At 45.7% G+C, this 8,739-nt stretch overlaps 1 protein-coding gene across 2 annotated transcripts in view; it reads right to left on the bottom strand.

The window, feature by feature from the left end:
- The window catches only part of RABGEF1 (RAB guanine nucleotide exchange factor 1), a 587,842-nt gene extending 579,924 nt beyond the window's left edge, over positions 1–7,918 (bottom strand). Inside the window, exon 1 of one of the 2 annotated variants that reach the window (XM_044054238.1) lies at positions 7,835–7,918. The gene's annotated coding sequence lies outside the window, so the exon portion shown is untranslated. Of the gene's footprint in view, positions 1–7,492; positions 7,651–7,834 lie in introns of those variants that run through there. The other variant, XM_044054237.1, reaches the window with a different exon arrangement.
- Positions 7,919–8,739: the final 821 nt, after the last annotated feature.

Raw genomic sequence — 8,739 nt, 5'->3', positions numbered from 1 at the left:
GTCGAGACCACCTTAGGCAAAAAGGACGGGTTAGTTCGTAAGGATACTCTGTCTCTATGAAACAATAGATAAGGAGGTCGACAGCTGAGTGCTTGAAGCTCTGAAACTCTTCTAGCTGAAGTAATAGCTACCAGAAAAAGAGTCTTCCACGATAGCAATTTTAAAGAACAGGAGACTGCAGGTTCGAAAGGGGGAAGAATCAAAGAAGCAAGTACTAAATTTAGGTCCCAAGGAGAAGGAGGATTTCTTATAGGAGGTCTGAGAAGAAAAACTCCCTTCAAAAAGGCTTTGCAAAGCTTGTGGGACATTAAGGCAGATTCAGAAATACCCACATGAAAGTTAGAAATAGCTGCCAATTGAACTTTAAGAGTAGAGGAGATGAACCTGCATGGAAGAGTTCAGCTAGAAATTCAAGGACTAATTGGATGGAAGCAGTGAAAGGATCTATGTCCTTTCCTTGAGCCCAATGTGTGAAGCGTTTCCACTTACTCAAATAAATCTCCGCAGTGGTAGATTTATGGGAAGCTATCAAAATATCTCGAACGGAGTGAGATAATTGAGGAAGCCTGGCTAAGGTTGGAACTGGAGGAACCAAGCAGTGAGGTTCAGAGAGGGGAGGGAGCGATGAAACTGACCCGACTGATGGATCAAAAGATCTGGAACTAGGTCCAGATTCCACGGTCGCTCCAAAAGAAATCGATGTAGAAAGGGGAACCACACCTGTCGAGGCCAGTAAGGAGCAATGAGGATCAATGAGGCCTTCTGAGCGATAGCTTTCTGTATCACTTGAGAGATTAGTGGGAAGGAGGAAATGCATACAGAAGTCCCCGGGGCCAAACTTGGACTAGAGCGTCTCTGCTGGGTTGGCCTGGTAAAGGGAATAGAGTGAAATATTCTCTGCACTTGCTGTTTTGGGGAGTAGCAAAAAGATCGCAGCAAGGCTGACCCCACTTGAGGAAAATTTCTCTCACAACAGTCTTTCAGAGACCACTCGTGAGGCATGAGGATAGCTCTGCTCAACTTGTCCGCAATTTGATTGGACTTCCCGGGGATGTGTGTTGCTATCAGAAACCGCTGAGAAGAAATCGCCCATTGCCACAATCTGAGTGCTTCTCGACACAGGGGGTATGACCTGGTTCCGCCTTGTTTGTTGATGTACCACACTACAGACATATTGTCTGTCTGGATTGCAATCGTTCCCAAGGGAAGAGAGTCTTGAAGGGCTTGCAACGCTAAAAGCACTGCTCTCATCTCCAGAACATTTATGTGCAAGTGGCATTCGTTTGGTTGCCATGTGCCCTGGACCGTCCTGCCCTGATAATGCCCCCCCCACCCGATCAGGGAGGCATCCGTTGTCAGAGTAGCAACCGGAGGGGGTGGAACAAAGGGTCTTCCCAACAAGAGCTGAGGGGAAGACATCCACCACATGAGATGATTTTGCACTTGCGTGATCATAATGGTGCGAGACATTGGAAGCTGCTGGTATGACCATTGAGTAAAGAGCATCCATTGAAGGATCCGCATGTGGAATCTGGCTAATGGAAGCAGAGGTATGGCCGCCATAATTCCAAACACTTTCAGAACTAACCTGGCTTTGATTCTGTTGTTGTTGAAAAGGAGTGAGACCAGTTTGTGAATGTCTGTTATTCTCTGATGTGTTAGTCTCAAGACATGTTTACTGTGTCTAGATTTGCGCCTATGAAAGTAATAGCACGACAAGGCGACAAAACAGACTTTTCGCAATTTATTGAAATGCCTAACTTTTGACAAATGCAAAAAGTGTAATCCCTGGCCATCAGAAGGAGATGCTTGGTGGGAGCTGTGAGGAGCCAGTCGTCCAAATATGGAAACACCTGGAATCCTTGTCGTCTCAGGTGAGAAGCTACCACTGCCATGCATTTGGTAAACACCCGGGGGGCAGTGGTGAGACCAAAGGGCAGGGCCCTGAACTGAAAATGACTGGTTCCCAGCCTGAAGCGGAGGAATCTTCTGGAGCATCTGTTCATTTTTATGTGATAGTACGCATCCTGAAGGTCTATAGAGCACATCCAGTTTCCTTTGCCCAAAAGGGGAAGGATGGATTGCAGCGTGACCATCCAAAATCTTGTTTTCTTGACTGATCTGTTCAAGATACTGAGATCCAAAATTGGTCTCCAGTCCCCTGTTTTCTTTGGAACTAAAAAGAACCTTGAGTAGATTCCGGATCCTTGCTGGTCTGCTGGAACTGGCTGAATTGCTCTTTTTGCAAGCAGTTTTGAAATCTCCAAAACCGCTAGATCCCTTTGAGCGGGTGGAACATCTGGAAGGGATTTTTTTGATTGATTTGGAATGCGAAGAAAGGGGATAGAATAGCCTTCGAAATGATGGACTGTACCCATTTGTCTTGAGTCAGGGATAGCCAGGCTTCTGGGTACAGTGACAATCTTCCCCGACTGCCTCCGAAGGTGGGCAGTCGGGCAACACCTCAGGGATGCTGAAAGGGCTTGTCAGGAAGGCTTCCGATTGCCCTGGATCTGCGGACCCCTCTGCCCCTAGGGCGACGTCTACCATTGTTATTCCGCCTCTGCCTCTGGCGGGAAGCGACTCTGTCGTCAGGCGAAGTCCCTTGAGATTGTTTACGGAACCACATCTTTCCACCTTTCTGGCCTTTGGGGTAAGGCCTAGAAGGAGTAGAAAAACGGACTCCGACGGCAGAAAGGGTCTTGCCATCAGTTTCGCACCTAGTCAAGGTTTCTTTCACTTGAGGACCAAAGAGAGATGATCCATCAAACGGGGAGTTAGTGAAAGACGTCTTGAAGGGGTCCGCAAAATTGCATAGCCGCATCCAGGCATGCCTACGTAAGGCCACACCTGTCCCTGCGGCTCTACTCGCTCCATCAGCCGCGTAAGAAAGAAGGCGCATGGAGGAGTTGGTTATGGAGTTAAGGGTAGCCAGCTGCATGTTCATCTTATCTTGAAAACCCGCAGCTGTCGGGTCCTTTAACATTTCATTCGCTTCCTTGATCAAGTCCCTTTGAAGACGAGTAAAATGGCATAGGTAATTCAGCGAACGCATGGTAAATGTCGCTGACGAGAACATCCGCTTCCCGTACCTGTCCATGGACCTAGATTCCTTGTTAGGTGGATGGACAGGTACTGAAGGATCAGCTAGCTCCTTCTTAGTGGCAGCAGCTACCACCATAGCATCCACAGAAACTCCTTTTGTTAAGAACTGTTTGTCTGCTGGTGCCGTTATGAACTTGGAGGGCCTCCTGGGAGTGGGGTCCAATGAATCAGGAGCCGTCCATGCCTTCTTAGCAACCACCTGCATGAGGGGGTCAAAGGGGGGGGACACCCAGGAGGTGGAAGGGCGAGAGCCAAACGCCTCAAGATACACAGATTCATCCTCCGAAGGGTTGAGGGCTGGCCAATTTCCCCTCTGCTTCAGGATCTCTAGAATGTCTGCAAATGAGACATCTTCAGAAGGGGAACGGGGGGAACCCTCAGAATCATCCAAATCTGTGTCAGACGTGATGGACTCAGGTGAGTCAATGTGTTTCCTCTTACACTTCCTCTTCCGAGGGGGCTCTTCTGCCAAATCAGGAGAGGCCTCTGAAGAGGATGAAATCCCCACAGGGGGTTCCTGAGGAGCTGGCTCTCTGCAGTCCGGGATGAGGGAGTGAGTCAACTTGACCTGAGGCACCGTAGAGGGAGGGGCGGACGGAGCCGACTGTGGAGTAGAGCCAGGCTCTAACACACTCCGCATGACCTCGAATGCACCCCTGTCAGGCAAAGCCAGAGGTCCCCGCTCCGAGAAGCTAAGAACCTCCCTCGGCACCGACAGTGATGGCTCCGAGGCCGATGTCTGAGCCGAACTCACCAGCGCCGAAGCACGGAGAGGGGGGTCGGACAAGGGTCCGATGCCACTCACCCCCTCGGAGCCGACGAGGGAAGTCCGGCGACGAGATTCTTCCAAGGAAGAAATCGGAGCCGACGACGGAGCCGAAGACAAGTGTATCGGCTCCGACGCTATCACAGTCTCGGTTCCGACGCGACCCGGCTCCGAGCTCAAGAGAGTCGAAGGAGGAATATATTGATGGACCGGGGCAGGCATCGACTGATGAGTCGGGCTCTGAAGCATCTGGGCCAGTGCCTCGGACTTAAGAAGTCGACTCACTACCCTCTGAAGGTCATGATCCGACAGCCTCGATGACCTAGAGGAGTGAGATCTTTGGCTCCGTTCAGACAGCAGGGGAGATCCTGGAGCCGAATGAACGGAGCCAAGAGATGGTGACCTGGACCTCTTCCTAGTTGTCGGCTCCGAAGGTCTGGTCGGAGCCGACACGGGAACTTCTAATACCTCGGCTCCAGCCGGAGCCGAGGAACCACAGAAACTGTGGACTGAGACTCATCGGCTCCAGCCGGAGCCGATGTAGACAGAGGTTTAGAAACCTTAGGTCTCGGCTCAGTTGTCGGAGCCGAAGACCTAGATGCCTTAGAGGGCTTCCCTGTAGATACAGAAAGGGAATCCTCTGGCTTGAGTAAGCCCCTTAAAATTAATTTATTTTTTCTTTCCTGCAGGACCCTAGGGCTGAAGCCATGGCACACAGCACAGGAGTCCTGCAGGTGCAAAGGTCCCAGACAGTAGACACAAGAAGTGTGAGCGTCTGTCAGAGACATTTTCTGACAGCACGCATCACACTTCTTGAATCCGGAGACCTTTGCTTCTTTAGACATATCTACAGGTGTAATCACACACACACAGTCACAAACACACTAATTACACCCTGTCTAGTTTAAAATATAATAAACCACTAACTAGGTTTTTAAAAGAAAAATAACACACACTCTCCACTAGGGAAAGAAAAAAGGCCTGTAGGCCCAAGGGAAGAACTTAAAGTTCTTGAGGAAAAAAAACAGGAATTTTTAAGAAAGGGGATAAGAATTTCTCTAAACTAAGGGAAATACGTAAAAATATTAAAATTAAAGGGGTTTTAATAGACTAGGTACACAAGAAAAGTCACTTACCAAGAACCGGTAGAAAACCAACACCTTGATAGCTGTAGCGGCAAACGAGATCTGAGGTAACTCTCGCCTAGCATTGTGGGATATAAGGGGAGCCTCGAGCCGGTGGAACCAACTCTCGAGCTTTTAGAGTGGCCGAGTCGGAGCCGAGGTCGGCTCCGAACCCATCCAGCAAGAATGAAGGCGAGATAGACAACTTAACATCTAGGTATAAATCCCTATGTCACAAGATGGGTTGCCAACTGGCTCAAAAGTTGCAGACTCCAAATCCGACCTCAAACCAGTGACAAGTGGAGTACCACATGGTTCAGTCCTGGGACCTCTCCTGTTTGGTATCTACTTCTCTGAAGTACAGGCTAACACAGAAGGCCTCTGGCTAACTGCTGCAAACTAGGAGCCATAGTCAAGTCCCCAAATGATGTGGACATCCTACAGAAGGGCCTCACTGAGACAGATGCCTGGTGTCAGAGCCATGGCCTCAAGCTCAATGCCAAAAAGTGCAGTGTCATCCCCTTTGGTAAAAACTTTGCACCCATGAACTACCATACAGGCAGCAATCTACTTAACACTGAATGTGTGATAAGAGACAGTAGTCTCTCCTTTGATATTCACATCACCACAGTAGTCAGGAAGTCCTTCTACGTGGCACACCTCATCATAAAAGGGTTCTCATCCAGGGAAGAAAAAAAAAAAAAAATAAAAATATATATAGAGGTCATTGTTCCCCTCTACTTGACACTCATTAGACCCATTACAGAGTACAATGCCCCTTTTGGAATGTACCTCACAAGACATCAGCAGCAGCTGGAAAGACCACAGAAGTACCTCACAAAGAGGATTACTGGCCTCAAACAAACTCCCTACACTGATGTCTCAAAAAACTCCAGCTTTATTCCGTAGTATATCACCTACTGCAAGGTGATCTCTGCCTAACATATAAAGCTACATCAAACCCAGAGCTGTTGGACATGCTACACCTAAAGAATCTCAATCCCTCTGAGCTACACACTTTAGGGACCTAAACCTTGTCACCACAATAAACAGGACATGCTGGAGGGATAGATTCCTGTCCCAGAGACTTCTCATACTCTGGAACAGGCTACCCATCTACTTCTCATACTCTGGAACAGGCTACCCATCTATGTCAAGCAAAGTTCTTCATTAGCACTCAAGAAAAATGTTGATGAGTAGATGGGACATAGAAAATACACCCCAGGGATCACTCCTGTGTCTCTGCTCGACAGTGGTAGAGGAAAATAACTTTCTTGGGTGGCATAAGCCAGGGAACCTTGTTGGCTAGGCTTACGTATTCCCTTGGGCTGATAGCCTAGTGCCTACCTATGAACCTATAAAAGTAGCTTATAAATTAGCAATAGTTGAAAATAGTGCATCATTCTCTGAAGTGCACAGGGGCAGCATTTTGAGGATTGAGTACATTTTTAAACGATACAAGGGTAGTGAGGTCAGCATAATTATGTCGAGTACAAAACAAACTTCTAGTTACACCCCTGCTCCAGAGTGTCATTGCCACGAATAGCTTCACACAGCTGAGATAAGTTAGTGATACTGATGGCAATACAATGGAACATGGTATGCAGAAAAAAAGAGAAACTTAACATCCTTCTTAAAAAAAATTCTGCATGAAAGTTTACATCTAAAAACCGACTATACGAAACAATGCATACTACAAGGCCAGCCATAAACCATGGTCCAGCATCATTCTATACAATTTATGCAAATCTTATTGTCAGCTCGCAAATGCTACAGATACACGAGATAACTCTGGCTGTGATCACCTGATGCTTATTAACTCCACTTACAATCCAGTACAGAAACCACACAACCAACAAATATATTCATAATTCACCTCTACAATCAACTAATAAACTATCTCCTACACACTATCAATGTTGACATGTTGAAAGTATATAATTCCGCTTTAAATACTTGAACTATATTTGGAAATAACTGCATAATCTGTTAATGTGTTGGTACTCCTCATTACTGTTTACCAAGCTAAAATGTTTAGTCCATAAACTGTCAGTGAAGCTCTCGGGCAATCGGCTTTATAAATCTTTATACAGCGATACATTGCCCAAATAAACAACTGAGGTAGATTTTCGCATCTTACATTACGAGCCTCAGTCCTAAAAGAAAGCTATCAATGTTGACAACAATTTAAGCAACCTACAACAGGCCTGTACACAGACTAAAAGAACCTACATGAAAATATATTTTGAAAGCAGCTACTATGACTTTTTAACCGCACTGAAAGGAGAAGTAAAACTTCTTAAGTAAAGTATGACAACTAATTACGTCACTACACATCATACTTGAACTTACTGGTAAAATTATTAAAAAATGTCAACATTCTAAAAAAGAAAAATTCTGTACTTTCAAAAAAATGTTTATTTTAGAAGCCGTAGTAGCATTAACTGACATTAAATACAGTGTGTGTGAAGCTCGCGCCCTTTGTTTTGTTCCTTACCTCTATAACACTCCCCGTAAACAGAAATAACAACGTTGGAGCTAGAATTTAGAAAATGAACCAAGTACACATAAACTTCCTGGTACTGAAAACTGACCTACGATCCGCCTTAATCGACACGCCAAACCACGATACTTGAAGACAGCGTTATGACGGTATCACGCTTGTTTCTTAATCCAGTGGTTATTATGCACTATAACAGATTAACTGTCATTTAGTAGGTATATTTCTTTATTGTAAGGGTGGAGACAAAAAAAATATGGGAGAGTTTTGTATTGAATTTAATTTTACAAAGGGCAGGAGACATACATACATAAGGGTGTAATTAAAATGATAGATTACCAAATACTTGTGCTGGCATCTTCATCAAACAATTTAATCTCACTCCACAAGCATCATGATCTCTGTAGCAGCAATACAATGCATCGTTCTTAACTGCCCCTGATGTTCAGCGATGACCTGATTTTGACTTAAAATAGTTGCTCTGTCCGGCTTAATCCCTCCCACTTTTGAAGAAATTTGTTAAATTACAGTTAATAAACAATGACAATAGTTAGAATTATGGACTTCTTTTACTTTTATGTGTATTGATTCACATTCTTTTATTGTCAAAAATTAATAGTACTAATATTTTAAGTGTCCCCTGATTCGTTGAGAGCTGGCAGTGCAGCGTGCTCAACTTCTTCTTCTTTCGGCTGCTACCGTTAGGAGTCGCCACAGAAGATCAATTGTTTCCATTTCTTCCTGTCCTCTGCATCTTGCTCAGTCACACCAACCACCTGCATGCCCTCTCTCACCATATCCATAAACCTTATCTTAGGCCTTCCTCTTTTCCTGTTACCTGGCAGCTTCATCCTTAGCATCTTTTTTTCCCAATATACTCTGCATCCCTCCTCAGCACATGTCCAAACCAATGTAATCGTGCCTCTCTGGCTATGTCTTCAAACCTTCCAACATGGGCTGACCCTCTAATATACTTACTCCTAATCCTGTCCATCCTCGTCACACCTAGTGCAAATCTTAACATCTTCAACTCTGCCACATCAAGCTCTGACTCCTGCCTTTTTGTCAATGCCACTGTCTCCAACCCATATAACATAGCTGGTCTCACTATCCTCTTGTAGACCTTCCCTTTCACTCTTACTGGTACTCTGTCACAAATCACTCCTGACGCTCTTCTCCACCCAGTCCATCCTGCCTGTACTCTCTTCTTCACCTCTCTTCCACACTCACCATTACTCTGAACT

Source organism: Protopterus annectens, chromosome 13.part0, assembly GCF_019279795.1.
Source record: "Protopterus annectens isolate FY-2018-M chromosome 13.part0, PAN1.0, whole genome shotgun sequence".
NCBI lineage: Eukaryota > Metazoa > Chordata > Ceratodontiformes > Protopteridae > Protopterus > Protopterus annectens.
Note: the sequence above shows the minus strand (reverse complement) of the source record. Positions and strands in the feature narration are given on the sequence as shown.